Genomic DNA, 15161 nt, shown 5'->3' with positions numbered 1-15161 from the left:
CACCAATAGTACTTTTTGTTGCTGTAGAGCTTATTATTATCATGAAAAAAAGAGAAGGAAAAATTAGTTGGCGAAGCCCTCAACAAACTCGTAACCATATACACCGGTGTACACTTTTTTTTTTCTAAGGATGGTAAAAAATCTTCTTCTAGCGTCGGAGGTGTGCCGGATTCCTACCGACTAAAAAAATTCCACCCTATCTGGTTGACAAACTGCGCTGGATCTGCTCACGCATTACTTCGGCGCAGATGCCCTCTCTAGGTTAGACTTTGGTCATTCTGCAATCCTCCATTAATCCAGCTCTTTTTGTCGTAGAATTTTTGATATAAACGCCACGAAAGCCTCCCATATATATTCGTCCTCCACAATAGATGGTATTAGGTTTTCTTTTTTAAAGGGTACCTTAAAAATCCCTTTGATCTTTAATCTACCTGGTTCCCAGGCCGGGCATTCAAAAATGGTGTGACTGACATCGTCGATGGCACTGCTGCAATATTTATAGACCGCACTAACTCTTTTCTTGAAACGATATTAATAATGTTCGAAAGCGCCGTGACCGCTAAGTATCTGGGAAAGATAATAGTCTACCTGTCCATGCTTTCGTTCAGTCCATCTTCTTATATTCGGGATTAATACATGTGTCCATTTTCCACCGTACGCCTCATCCCATCTTTTTTGCCACTGTTGATATAATATCTCCTTCGCTTCATTTTTGATATCAGCCTTATCTGTTCTTCCTCTAGTTTTCTGATCATATAAAAAAGTCCTTTCCTTTACTACCAAGTCTATTGGTGGTATACCTGCGATTACGAATACCGCTTGCTCAGCTACAGTTCTGTAGGCAGAAACAACTCTCAAGGCGCTCCGTCGCTGAACTGATAGAAGTTTCTGTTTTTCTCTTTTAACCTCCAGTGCCTTTGCCCATATTGGAGCGGCGTACAAAATACTGGCGTGGACCACTTCATTTAAAAGTATCCTTTTCTGCTGCCTTGGACCTCCGATGTTTGGCATTACTCTTGCTAATTTAGCCACTGTTGTCTGAGCCTTTACCACTACTGCATGTATGTGTTCTTTGAAATTCAGCTTTTTGTCAATTTGCACTCCCAGATACCTGAGGCTTTTGGACCATTTGATTTCCGTCCCATCCAGCACAATCTTTGGATACGTAAAAGATTGCTTATCCGTTATCAGTACAGCCTCTGTTTTATGGACAGCCAGTTGCAAATTTGTTGTCTTCAGCCAACGGTGTATTCTATCTAAACTATCGTTTACTTCAATCTCCAATTGTTCTGTTTTACCTGCCGTTGCCACAACAGCAATACCATCTGCAAATTCCACTATATCTGTGTTTTCAGCCATTTCCAGTTCCATAAGCTCGTCATAGAATATGTTCCATACGAGGAGTCCTAGGACCGATCCTTGGGGAACTCCCATTGTCATGTCATACGTTTTTTTCCTTCACACGTTAGATAGAATATTTTTCTCTCTGCAAGATAGCTATTCACCATATTTTTCAGATATTCTGGGAAATATTTTCTATGCAAGGCTTGTATAATTTCTCCCCATCTTGCAGTATTGAAAACATTTTTGACATCTAAAGTTACTACGGTGTACACTATTGTAGACATTACTACACACACATAACAAACCCACCTACATCAGTATACACTAGTGTAACTGCCTTCCAGCATCATCAGTACGGTAAGGAGTCAGCAAGTGATGACAACGATCCCAAAAAATAAAATCTAGGCAGCATACGATGCACGAGGCACCGTTTGTAATGTAATAGATGGAAAAAAACATGAAAAAGAAAAGGAGCAAACGGGAGCTTAAGACCCTATTTGCTTTTTTTATAATTCCCCTCACTATTTCAACTTTTATTATTATTATGTATAGAATTTGAGAAGAGGTAAAAGAAAATATACCAATTTAAATTTAAAAAAATATTATTAATGTAATAACAACTTTATATTGAAATATTATTATCCCCAGAAGGAATTTACCAATAAAATTTCATAAAAAAGGGAAAAAATGACGGGACATTAAGAACGATTTTAAAATCCCGTCCGGTGTGCCCATATAGGCACCATATATTTAAATGTCCACCGACCGACCGGTATGGCACTGTACCAGATCTGGTTCTGGAATTAAAGATCGGCTTACGTTACTGTATCAGCACCCATTAATTAGAAAGGTTATGGGCGCTCGTAACATTAGATCGTACGAGACATAGATGCGTTTATCTCTTGCCAACCGGTAACCAACAACATAAATGTAGAAGAATCAGCTCAGATTCATACTAAGGGATGGCAAAGGTTAGTCTTGGGTCGAGATTTCCGTATGTAAGAAGAGTACAACGCGTTTATAATGTACTGAACAAAGAGAGAACAGTAAACACGTTGCCAAACGTATGAAATGAATCGAGAACTGTGCACATTGCTAAGAGACGTGGAAGGGGATATAGCAGATTTATCGCAGTTGACCGGTCGACCCAAATCAGTACCTCTGTCCGTACTTCACGATTTAATTACGTCTCGTGATACCTTATTAGTTTATTTATTAACGGGTCGTTGTAATTTTCCCTATAGCTTGAAAATTTTTAAGTGCAAGCTAAAAACACTTGCATTTTTGGTAAAAATAAGTGGAATTGAGTTGGTTTTTGACAGTGGTCGGGCTATTAGAACTCTGAATTCAAAAATCGATATCTCGAAATCTATTAGAAATAATTGATTGTAGTTTTTTCAAAAACTTTCTTACTATTTCTGCTGTATTTTCTTCGTAGACAGTAAGTGAAAATCTTTATCAATAAACAAATTACACGACTGCTGAAAATTGCTATGCTCTAAAAGTAAATATACGGGTTGTTTACAATTTTTGAATGGTAAAAAACAACCAATCGAATTTTTCTTATGTAAACATATTGTAAAAGACCCTATTTTCACAATAAAAAAGTTTCAATATCTAAAGTGTTTCTTGAGTTATGGCGGGTTATGTGGTAAAAAGTTGAGTTTTTACATTATCGCGATTACTGACGTTTTCTCGTTATAAAAAAATGACACCTTAAGGATATCCTTATAATTCCATTTCAGATGCTTAGAAACATTTCTAATGATTTTATCTAGTTATCTCTTCGAAAAAAAAAGTCTTTTAAAAATAAGCGGTTTGCGATCGTGATTTTACTTTACTTGATAGGGAAAGGCGTCGCATTTTTTTCACTCCGACTTAATGAGATCCCCATGCGATTTACTTCCACACATATAAATACCGACCCAAGAGTAACAGTTGCCAGCACGGTATAGTTCAAACTGAAAACAACTGGGTATTTCGTCACAATATTTTTTTTGTGTAACTTATTATTTTAGTATTCTCAAAATATGAAATGTGTTTAGAACTCAAGCTATATGTAGAGATATGTTTATTAAGCCTTACACGGCGTTAATATTTTTATAATAAACAGTTGGTATAAAACACATGCAAAAACTTACTGTTTCTCTATGCGACATCTTTAAGTAATCTATATAGAGTTTTACCACAAAACATTGTGGTCTGATATGCACGAGCGTGCACACGATTAAATCTAACGAGTAGATAAATGTAACATATTATATACCTAAAACTAATTTATTTGTATTTACAATTCTTTTAGTTTTCTATACTTGTTTTGGTAGATTTAAGTCATAAGCCGGATCCAGACCAAGCAAACAAAACAGCGACAAGACAGAAACATTGATGTTTTACGACAAAGTTGCGACAAATCCAATATATTTCTGCGACATTTGTTTCTCATTTTGTTTTGTTTCCAAATTCGGAGACTTTTGAATGTCCCGTCTCGAGTCGGTAAAGTTCAAAGAGTCTCTGTTTTGTCGGGTATTTTACGATAAGTTGTCTGCGCAGTGTGGATGTCGTACATTACCCTAAGTATGAAACTTATAATATCACACAAATTTAATACTGTGGAGTGCTGGTATTGGTAATATATGACATTAGTATATGGCGGATTGCTCCATCTCCATTATAAAAAAAATGTCAGAAGAAAGAAAGTGGAACACGGAAAACGTCTGCAAGCTAATAGAGCTTTACAGGGCGCATTTATTATTATGGGAGGGTAAAAACAAGGACTACAAAAATTGTTACAAGAGAGCCAGGCATTAGGGGATATTTGTTTAGCATTAAATATAAACTTGGTTGATGATATGAAGAAGAAAATAAGAAATATTAATAGCTATATAGAATACGAGAGAAATAAAAACAAAAACATTTGGGGTTTTTCTTTTTGCAACATGGGACGGCGAGTCAGAGAAAACACTACCCAAGTAGCATCTATTTGACTTCGAACTAAATCTGACCTGAAGCGACGTCAGATTTTGTGCAAATTTAGGTCGGGTGCTGGTGACGTCGCTTTCCTATTAAAAGTGACGTCGTTGGATCCGAGTCGGTAAATCCAACGATCTGTCGAAGTACAAAATAACAACGTACCATTTTTATTAATTTCCTAACGTCGTTCCAACGTTGGCTTGCACGACGTACCTATACTTGAACTAGCCCGACGTCTACCCGTTGTCCGAATAGGATACGTCTCACTGATAATCCCTAAAGTAACGGCCAATTATATTTTGTTGTATTTTATGTTCATATTTTTAACCTAATTTACGTATCTCTACTTACGTTCGTAAATACAACCCATTAAGTAGCATTTGCGGCCTAATAAACATCATGAATATAACCTAATAAAAAGATTTTGTAAACAAACTTAATTTTTTATTATGCCTAAAAAAACACTAAAAAGGCATTTAGACATTCATCTACATTTTACAGAAAGAGGTCGAGGCTTTTGCAAAATAATAATAGTAGTAGTGATGTCTTCCCTCCGCCCACGAATGCTTTTTATCCGGAAGAGATGCTGCATTACACTGGTGCATCTTAATTTCATTTTTTAGCTTAGGAAACCAGTAGACCCCATCCTCCTCCCACATGTGAGGTACTGGTTCCAATTCTTTTAAATTTTGTATATACTATCTTAAAAAAATGGCTGCCCATTGTTTTAAAGAGAAAACAAAAACTAAAATATAATTGCACAAATCCACAAATCACTGATACGCAAAGTGAGGTTACGTGGCGTACGTTGGAATTATATACGTCATAACACGATTGCCGGTCGTCCGGTTTGATGACTTCGGTCGTGTGAGACGACTAATGTTGGAGACCCGGTCGGAATTGGTATATTGGTTGTTCATATTAAGTCGGACACAGAAATCCGCCATTCTTAACAGGTATCCGATTGTCAGCCATTTTAAAATCGTTTTTTGTTTTTGGGGGGAACCACAGTACTGAGCTGTAAGTAGATAGGTACTTATAGTTCTATTCGAGGAGTGACTATGAATCCATTTGTAATTAGGTAGTTTGGTTAGGTTTTTATGTATTCTTGGTAGCGAATATGAAACCAAACGTAACGTAAGTGCTTAGCGACGAATTTTAAGTAACTAAAATCCAACGTAATATGATGTTGGTAATTGGTAGAATTACATTCCCTATTAGGTCAGATACCGACGTCGAGGCGACCCGAATCTGTATACCCCATTTAGGTGCAAATAAGGGTCGTCAGGCGGTCGAACCGACGTTGGTACCCGACGTCGGGTTTATTGAACGCGACGTATACCCGACGTTAGATAACGTCCAAATGCTACTTGGGTATTGACTACTAGTTATATATTTATGTTCTTCCTGGTGGAAAGGCCACATGATTAATAAATCTGATTCGTATATACTGAACTTTGTCTCACTTTTGTCCTAGCCGTATACATACGGCTATTTTTTGTCTCAAAGTCGTGTTCACACTTGTCGCCTTGGTCTGGACCCGGCATTACAATGTAACTTTTAGCAATAATGCGTAACAAATTCTGTCAAAGCAACAAAAAATATTAAATAAAAAAATAAAATAGTAATATTTGGTCAGAGGTTAACCATTAAAATTTAGTTAAATAAACCAAGTGTTTTTTTAAATTTTGTGATCTTTTATTTTAACAATATTTTACCGAGAACCAACTTCAGCAAATCATTCAATATATATCTTATATAAAATTTTAAAAACAACGAAAAAAAAAGTAGATTTTTACTAGAAAATCTAATTTTTGAAGTAGTGTCACTGTTTTTAAGGTAATGTTGGCTTAAAATTGCAAAGGACGTGTCTGTCAGCATACGCACGCTCTAAGGTGGTAACAAAAACGATATTTACGATGTCTCTTCTTCGTTTTTTTCGTTTTCGTTTTCTTTATTTTCCTCGGTCGCTGAGATGACCGCTCGCTTTAATAAAACTATTAAAATGTCGGGTTTATGCTGATAGGAACTGTTTCTTATTTTAGGGTTTTTTATTGCGTTGCTTTTGTGCATCACCGTATGGGCGTTATGGGTATGAATGGGGCGAATTCCGAAAATTACCAGAGAATAATGAAGTTTCAGTAGCAGTAACCCATACAGCACATCAAATCACATTTACGATGTGTTTACATTATTAGATGTAGACACAGGGTGACACAATTCCCCCGATGTAAATATGCTACGTTTACACATTGTAGTTCAACACGTATGTACAAAGGTTAAACGTCCGCCTCACAATGTAGCCACAGTATAGCATTTACGTAAACACAAAGTAAGGGATATACAGTGTGCCGTAGGATACACAGTGCTTGTGTATTACCTTTAAACTACGTTTACACATTGCAGTTGTGACTACCGCGTGTATACGTATGTATGTTGCATGTATATATACATCTTGTGCTAGATAAAACTACTTCTTATGAACGAATTTAGAAAATAATACAAGTTTTGATGCCTAATTTTTCGTTCTTTTTAAGTAATATTTATTCAATGATACCAATTATATCTTTTTAGAACGAAAATTAAGAAGGCAAAACGGTGTATTTTCCAAAAGTATCTCGATCGTAAGTTCAAGAGAAGTAGCCTTAAAATTGTTCCATTTTTGTTTTGTATTAAATGTATCATTTTTCTTCCATAAAATGGATTAAGTGGTTAAAAAATAAAATTCTTATATTTCTTTATATCATGGAACACAATAGCGCAAATAACACAATAATAATTATTATTTACACTGCACATAAAAATACCAGAAGTAAGAAAACACTGTAAAAGAACAGAATTTGTATCAAAATGTATTAAAAATATAAGTACCTAGTATAACAACATACTAAAATAGTAAACACTGGTATATCGCCACGATTTGGTGAACCTCGTTTAGTCATTTTTTCTACTCTTTTCCCTCCAAGCAGTTGGTTTATTAGCATACTCATTCATCGAGCACTCTGTTGGACTTTGTTGTATTTTATTTCCAGATTAACAATCTCATCCTTAAATTTTATATGAAACTGATTATTGAATATTAAACATATCTGTATATTGATCCATCAATAACTTACCGAATATTAGTGTAAGAAGTTCTTTGAAGTGTTTAAATCTTTTTTTTCTCTGGTCCATTTAGATTTTTATTATTTCCAAATTAAAAAAAAATATATTGCAGAGCTAACTCAGCTAACCTCTTTATAATTATACGAGAATATTTGGAGTTTTCATTCATTGGAGTCAAAATTTGGTAAATTGGGTATCGAGTAAGGGAAGAGTCGCTGCTATAATATTAATAATACTCTTAGGAAGGTGTAACAAGGTAATTAAAAACTTGTACTTACCTTAAAATCTCTTTTAAACTACACACAAACAGAACATTTATAGAGAGCTTCCGAATGATAAAACAATAATGGCGGCTAACACAGACCACTCCTAGAAAGGAGAAAGGAGAGAGGACACATAAGATACACTTGGTCGGTGTATCTACGGCGAGGCTATCCGCACATGCGCACACCTTAGACACGACAGTAAACTATTACCAAGTGTCTATATAGATATTTATATTATGTGTATACGTCACAATTTTACAAAGTGTGTACTATAGGCACAACTATGATACGAAGTATCACACAAACATATGACTTATACATTGTATGTCTCATATACCGACATCAGATTTTATCATTTTAATAATTATTTGTTACGTTACAAAAAACTCTTTAGAATCTTGAGTGCATACGGTATACAACTAGTAAACACTGTATCACACAATTCTCAAATCAATATAAACCTGCGTGTATCTCATATGTATATGTTAGAACTAGATGAACACTTAGGTTCACTTTAACATATGTTGTTTCTCATGTGTTTCCCTTGTAGAAACGTAATTTCATTTTGACGTGCTATATGGGAATTGGTCGAAAAAGTGGGAATTAAACAATGATTCTTCTGTAGTAAAACAATATTAACAAGTCCTGTCTGAATGGGTAGACCAATGGAAGCTTCTAGAGACACTAAGGGAGAGTTGCATCGATCATCGTTACTCCGCAATCATAAGACATATATTTATATGATAATGCCACGGCAAATGTCAAAATATCGACAAATCAATGCACAGACAAATTTATTATCGATCGAGGGACAAGACAAGGCGACGCACTCTTCCCTAACTATTATTAATTAAATTAACTAATTATTATATTAACTATTCGTTGCTAGAAAGTAGGTTAAAAATGATAAACTGGGATTCAACAGGAATTAACATCGATGGCAAATTGATAAATCATCTCTGTTTTGCAGATGATATTGTTTTAATAACAGACAACATACAGGAAGCACAGAATATGCTGGATATGTTAAATGATGCTTCGGAAAAGTCGGTTTGAAAATTAACTTATCAAATACACAATACATGAAAAATCTAGTACTGAATGGTAATTTAAACATTAATAACACACTTTTGGAACAAGTGCATATATGTAAATACTTAGGACATGAGATCGGTATTAGAAGGGATAATCAAACACACGGAATTCTACGAAAGGTTTGTCGTGGGTGGCATTCGCTAAACTAAAGCATATACTGAGATCTGGTCTTCCAATATGTTTAAAAAGAAACTTAATTAAAAAAAAACTCTTTAACCAGTGTGTCTTGCCTGTCCTCACGTATGGAGCTGAAACTTTTACTTTGACAAAAAAGAACATACATGAAAGAATACAGGTCATACAAAGAATACAGGTCATGCAACGGAAAATGGAAAGGTCCATGTGAGGAGTTACACTTAAGAATAAAATACCTTATCATACAATACGAAATCGAACAGGAGTGAGGGATGCGGCAATATCTGTTTTACATCTTAAATGGAATTGGGCAGGACATGTGGCTAGGGTGACAGATGGATGGTGGACAAAGAGACTTGTTGAATGGAGACCAATATACGAGGCCTATAAAAGCAGAGGAAAACCTCCTTGTCGATGGATAGATGATATTAAGAGAGTGGCTGGAAACTGGATTCATCTGGTACAAAACAGAAAGAAATGGCTAGAGTTGAGGGAGGCTTTTGTTCAGCAGTGGACGGAATAAGCTAAATGATGAAAACAATATTTAATTTTTTTTAACTATTTCATATACATAATGTCACCGGATTGTCTTTACAAGAGGAAACATTTTTTTATTGACATTTTGAGAAAAATGCATACTTCATAAAAATTTTTGCTTGTCATAAAATTGTTAAACTGTTCCAAATTTCTATACCGTTTAAGAGAAAATTAAAAAAAAAACTAAAAAAAATCAACTGTCATTTGAAGTTCTAATTATCAAAACGCGTTTCTATTGTAATATACTTTCGACTTCATTCGTTGATAGATGGTTATTATGAATTTTGATTAACGTCATATTTTTGCTGTTGATAAAGTATCATATTTTCCGTTAACTATCATCAGCGTAGCACCACTCTTTCCGTAGCATTGAAATAAATAAATTTTGTGTTTCTTTAAGATTTTAAAGCAGCAAAAAATATGACGTTAATTAAAATTCTGTCAATAACAATCTATCAGATGTAAAGTCAATCCGGGGATATAATTTAGGTAAAGAAAAAAAACTATTGGAAGAAAAGGACGTTTAAAAAGGTTAGTACATACCTTAAATTTGTCTATCTTTATAAACAGCAGAGTGGTTTGGTTTGGTTTGTACTCTTATAATATTGGAAAATAATTTTAAAATATTGATGAAAAAATTCCTCTATATTTTTAAGACGCACCACTAAATAAGGCACATTCCTGTCTTAAATAGTAGCATGCGGTCAGGCATTCCTCTATATATGGTGAGTCATAAATAAGTGCAATATAAAAATGTGCTTAAATAAGTGAAAATGTTTTCAAGGGTGGTATATTTCGACCCCAGGAACACGTCTATGTTGAAAATCGTGCATTTCCTTTTAAATTTCCCTATATAGTTTTCGAAAACTTTTTAGAACTGCTTGTTCACAGCAAATTTTTTCACGGTATAATTTTTTAATCTCTGATATTACCATGGTTAAGGCACTAAAAGGGATGCAATAATGCCACTTCCTACATAACCTATATTTCTAGTTATTCGTACGAGAAAGTCTTTGTGGTAATTGGATTTTTTTATGGACCGACACATATTGGTGCGATGTGCTGTCCATGGTATTCGCAACAATCCCTCCAACACTTCCACATTTCGAAGGCGTCAATGCGGCGTCTGTCGGCTGCTGACAATGTCCATTTCTCCAAAGCATAAAGCATAACCGGAGACTATTTACTAGGTTGTTTTTGGAAGATTTTGTGTATGACTATTCCACCAAACTTTGATGGGCTGCGTCATAAAATTACGGGGCAGTTGAATTCGGCGGCATATTTCTACTTCGCAACTACCGGTATTAGATATAAGTGCAATTAAATATATCAATCAAGTTGCACAAGTTGGCATCGGTTTACGTTTGTGATATCTGGGCGGTTGTTGTTTTAGCAATCTGGAGATCATCACTTTAGTTTTGTTGTTCGGAACTCTCCACTGGTAGTTTCCAATCTTGTTATAATTGTTTCCAGTTCTAGCTCGTTTGCAATACCAATACTGTGTAATCAGCAAAAGGTAGGTTTGATATTCTGTAGCCATTCAGTGATACGCTGCCTGTCCATTCCTCCAGTACAATCATAATATATTCGCTGTAAATGTTGAACAGCATTGGGGAAAATACACAGATCTATGGGATTGGGCTGCAAAAGATGGGAATTCATAGTAGTGTTTAATAGTAAAATAAAACACTAAATCACCACAATACACCAAAACACTTTTACTTTTACGCTGGACGCGCGTTTCGCTAACCATGTTAGCATCATCAGCATTAGCATTGGTGATGTAGTGTTTTATTTTACTATTAAGCTCTACTATGAATTCCCATCTTTTGCAGCCCAATCCCATAGATATTTGTACTGTCCCCAATGCTGTTCAACATTTACAGCGAATATCCTAACCGCCCAGATGATGCTAACATGGTTAGCGAAACGCGTGTCCAGTGTAAAAGTAAAAGCGTTTTGGTGTTTTGTGGTGATTTAGTGTTTTATTTTACTGTGTAACAACAAAGGTTCCAACCCTCAACTGTAATAGTGTTTAATACCTATATTATTCGGTATTCACATCGATAAATAGTTATGTAAGGAACATGCAAAATCGAAAGTAAATGACGATAAGTACTGTCATCTGTCTTCATTTGTTGCTTAAAGTCTGGTATAATTTAAATAAAAAGTCGTAGGTTGTATTTACTGTCGAAATATCAACAATCGATCTTCCAAAAGATTCATTCAAATGTTTCAATGAAAGATAGCAAAATATCAAAAAGAGTGCCTACTCTACCCGTTGCGTTACGGCCAAGATTTATCGACTCATTGTTCCCAACTCGCATACTAACCTACATTTACATCTTTTGAGACTTATAGTACCACCAGGTCGAAGGTAATAGTTTTATTCACTTCAGTATTATACAGGGTTGTTCACCACATACGACGCGGACTATTGTAGCTAAACTATTAGATTTTTGCATATTGTATGTTTTGGGTTCGTTAAAGGACTATTAGAGCTACAATTTAATAATAATAATAATAATAAATGTCTTTATTTAAGTCAGTTATAATAACAAATAATGATTACATAAATTTTTAGACGGCGAGATCTGGCATAGCTACTCCATCTAACCGTCGCAGGAAATATGTATAAAGATATAAACAAAATATTTATCCATCTATATGCAAATAGATTCTCCCATTTCTTAAAAAGAATGTATTTTATTTTTTAAATAGTACTTCCTTTAATTTATATTTAAAACTAATTATACTTGGCGAATTTGTTACAGTATCTGGTACCGAATTGAACAGTTTAGCGCCGTGTAGCTAAATGACCTTTGGAATAATGCAGTGGAGTGTTTTGGTATTACTAATTTATTATTATAGCGGGTGTGCATGCCGTGAACTTCAGACCCCTTTATAAGCTTTTGTCGAAGATAAGTTGGAAGACCGGTACTCAATATCTTAAATACCAAAGTTGACAAGTGAGCAGTATATCGTTCCTCCAGAGTAAGCCAACCTGACATGCCAAAGAGCGGTGTAACATGGTCGTACTTTCTAATACCGTAGCTGAATTTCAAACAATAATTTTGTAGCTTCTGCAGACTTAATTTTTGACTTGAAGTCAAAGCTGGCCAATACACTGTGTCACAATAGGACTGACAAGAAAGAATCAACGCATCACACAATTTAAGTTTAATATCTGAATTTAAATAGTCTTTATGCAAATACAGTTGTTTGAGTTTACCATAACTTGACTGAAGCAATCTAGAAATATGAGTTTCAAATCTAAGTCCAACATCCAAATATAAACCGAGATTACGACAGCAGTCAGTACTGTTTATAATATCATTATTAATTTTGATCTTAAAATTAGTATTATCAATAATATTTTTCCTATTCCTCCCAAGCAGTACCATCTGAGTTTTTTTTGCATTAAGAACTAGACCGTGTGCACTAGAAATTTTGTATATCTCCGCCAAATCTGAATTAATTAGTGCCACTGCACTGTTAGATCGAACCTCCTCAAAAGAAAAATACAACTGAAAATCATCGGCGTATTGATGGGAGGAACAATATTCGAGGCATTTACAAAAGTCTGCAGTGTAAATTGTAAATAATAGTGGTCCCAGAATACTGCCCTGTGGAACACCTCTAGTAATTGATACAGTATCTGATGATTTACCATTACTAAAATTCACTTTCTGCTCTCTATTCTCTAAATAACTTTGAAAGAAATTAACTGTGCTACTATCTAATCCAAAATATGACAATTTTTTGCATAAAATAGTATGGTCTATAGTGTCGAATGCTTTGCTATAATCTAGCAAGACCAAACAAGTGTTTTCATGTTTATCATATGCTCGGAAAATATTATCAGTGACATCTAGCAGAGCTGTATTAGTACTATGATGAGGGCGAAATCCGGACTGCGTACTTGGAAGTATATTGTTTTTCGCTAAAAACAGACTAAGTTGCTCATGGACTACTTTTTCTAATATTTTTGAAAGTGTAGGCAGTATACTGATGGGCCTAAAATGAGAAATTAAAGTAGGTTTTGAAATCTTGGGAATGGGTATTATTTGAGACTGCTTCCAAGCAGATGGAAATTCATTTAACGACAAACATTTATTAATAAGAAATGCAATATGAGGTGTTAAAAAGGGCGTTATAATAGATATCATTTTTAGGTTTATACCATCACTGCCAACAGCACTAGAAGTTAATTTAGGGATTATTTTCGAAACAAGCGTACAATCTACATTTTTAAAAGTAATTTTTTTAGTATTTAGTGTTATTGTCTTATTTACATAATTTTTGTCTAAAAACTTGTCATTTCTATGAGTGGCAGGAATATTCTCTGTAAGATGCCTATTGAATTGATTAGGGTCGTTATGGATTTCTTCAGGTTTTATGTCGGCAACAATACAGTAATAATTATAATGCTTTATTTCTCTAGGCGTATTTAAGTTTTTAAAACCAAATATTGTACTGAAGTATTTCAATTTAACTAAATTTTGTGTTGCAATAATAAAAATTATACTACCTTATACAGAGTGTCTAAAAATTTATTTTAAATAATAACTAGTTTTAAACGGCAATAACTTCTTTAATTCAAATGGAACACCCTGTATATTTTATGAGAATCAGATGCACAATTTAATTGTCTATCAAATTATATTATATCATTTTTTACCTATGTCTTTAGGTTTTCGTAGAAAATACATTTTCTTATAATTTAGACCTCAATTATCAATATACCCATGGAATATTGATATTTTAGATTATTTTTAAAGATGTAACAAATTTTTAAAGAATGGTACAATACTAATATTGTCGATATAGTTCGTTTATGTCATTAAAAAATAAAAAAAATGTTTAAATATTTGTAAAAAGGACCAATTAATATGATTCCAGTATTCAAACTACATTAATGCTTACATTAATTAATAATAATTGATTGCTCCAAATACTAAAAACTGAATTATGTATGTGTATTAGACAGTGTGGTAAAAAACTAACACCTTAAAAATGATATTTTATTTTTTGACAAATGCTTATTTATAACAACAGAGACGTTCATTTTCATAACTTATTAATATATTGATTTCTGATTCAAATCCACATTTATTTAGAATAATTTATTAACGAACACAATTAAGTATGTAATTAATTAGTATTTGGGCGGAAATACTGGTGGTATATTTAATTAATGGTATACTCTTTTATAAAGATTTAAATAGTTTTCTTTTTGCATAAAAATGGGCTAGTAATATTATCGTTTTACTAAAAACGATAATATTACTAGTCTATACATTTTGTACATTTGTTGTTTTAAAAACAATCTAAAATGTCAATATTCCATGGGTAAGTTGATAAATGAGGTCTAAATTATAAGAAAATGCATTTTCTACGAAAACTTGAAGGGATAGGTAAAGAGTGGTATAATACAATTTGATACACAATTAAATTGTGCATCTGATTCTCATAAAATATACAGGGTGTTCCATTTAAATGAAACAAGTTATTGCCGTCTAAAGTTAGTAATTATTTAAAATAATTTTTTCGACACTCTGTATAAGGTAGTATAATTTTTATTATTGCAACAGAATAACTGATCAATAAATAAACTTCAGTAAATATTTAGTATTAAAAACTTTGATAGCCTCGGAAAAATGAAGCCTTAAAATTTATACTGCAATTTCACAAAATTGAAAATATTTC

The sequence above is a fragment of the Sitophilus oryzae genome, unplaced genomic scaffold (genome assembly GCF_002938485.1).
Source record: "Sitophilus oryzae breed Bouriz unplaced genomic scaffold, Soryzae_2.0 scaffold_465_pilon_pilon, whole genome shotgun sequence".
Taxonomy (NCBI): domain Eukaryota; kingdom Metazoa; phylum Arthropoda; class Insecta; order Coleoptera; family Curculionidae; genus Sitophilus; species Sitophilus oryzae.
This window is presented reverse-complemented; position numbering follows the sequence as displayed.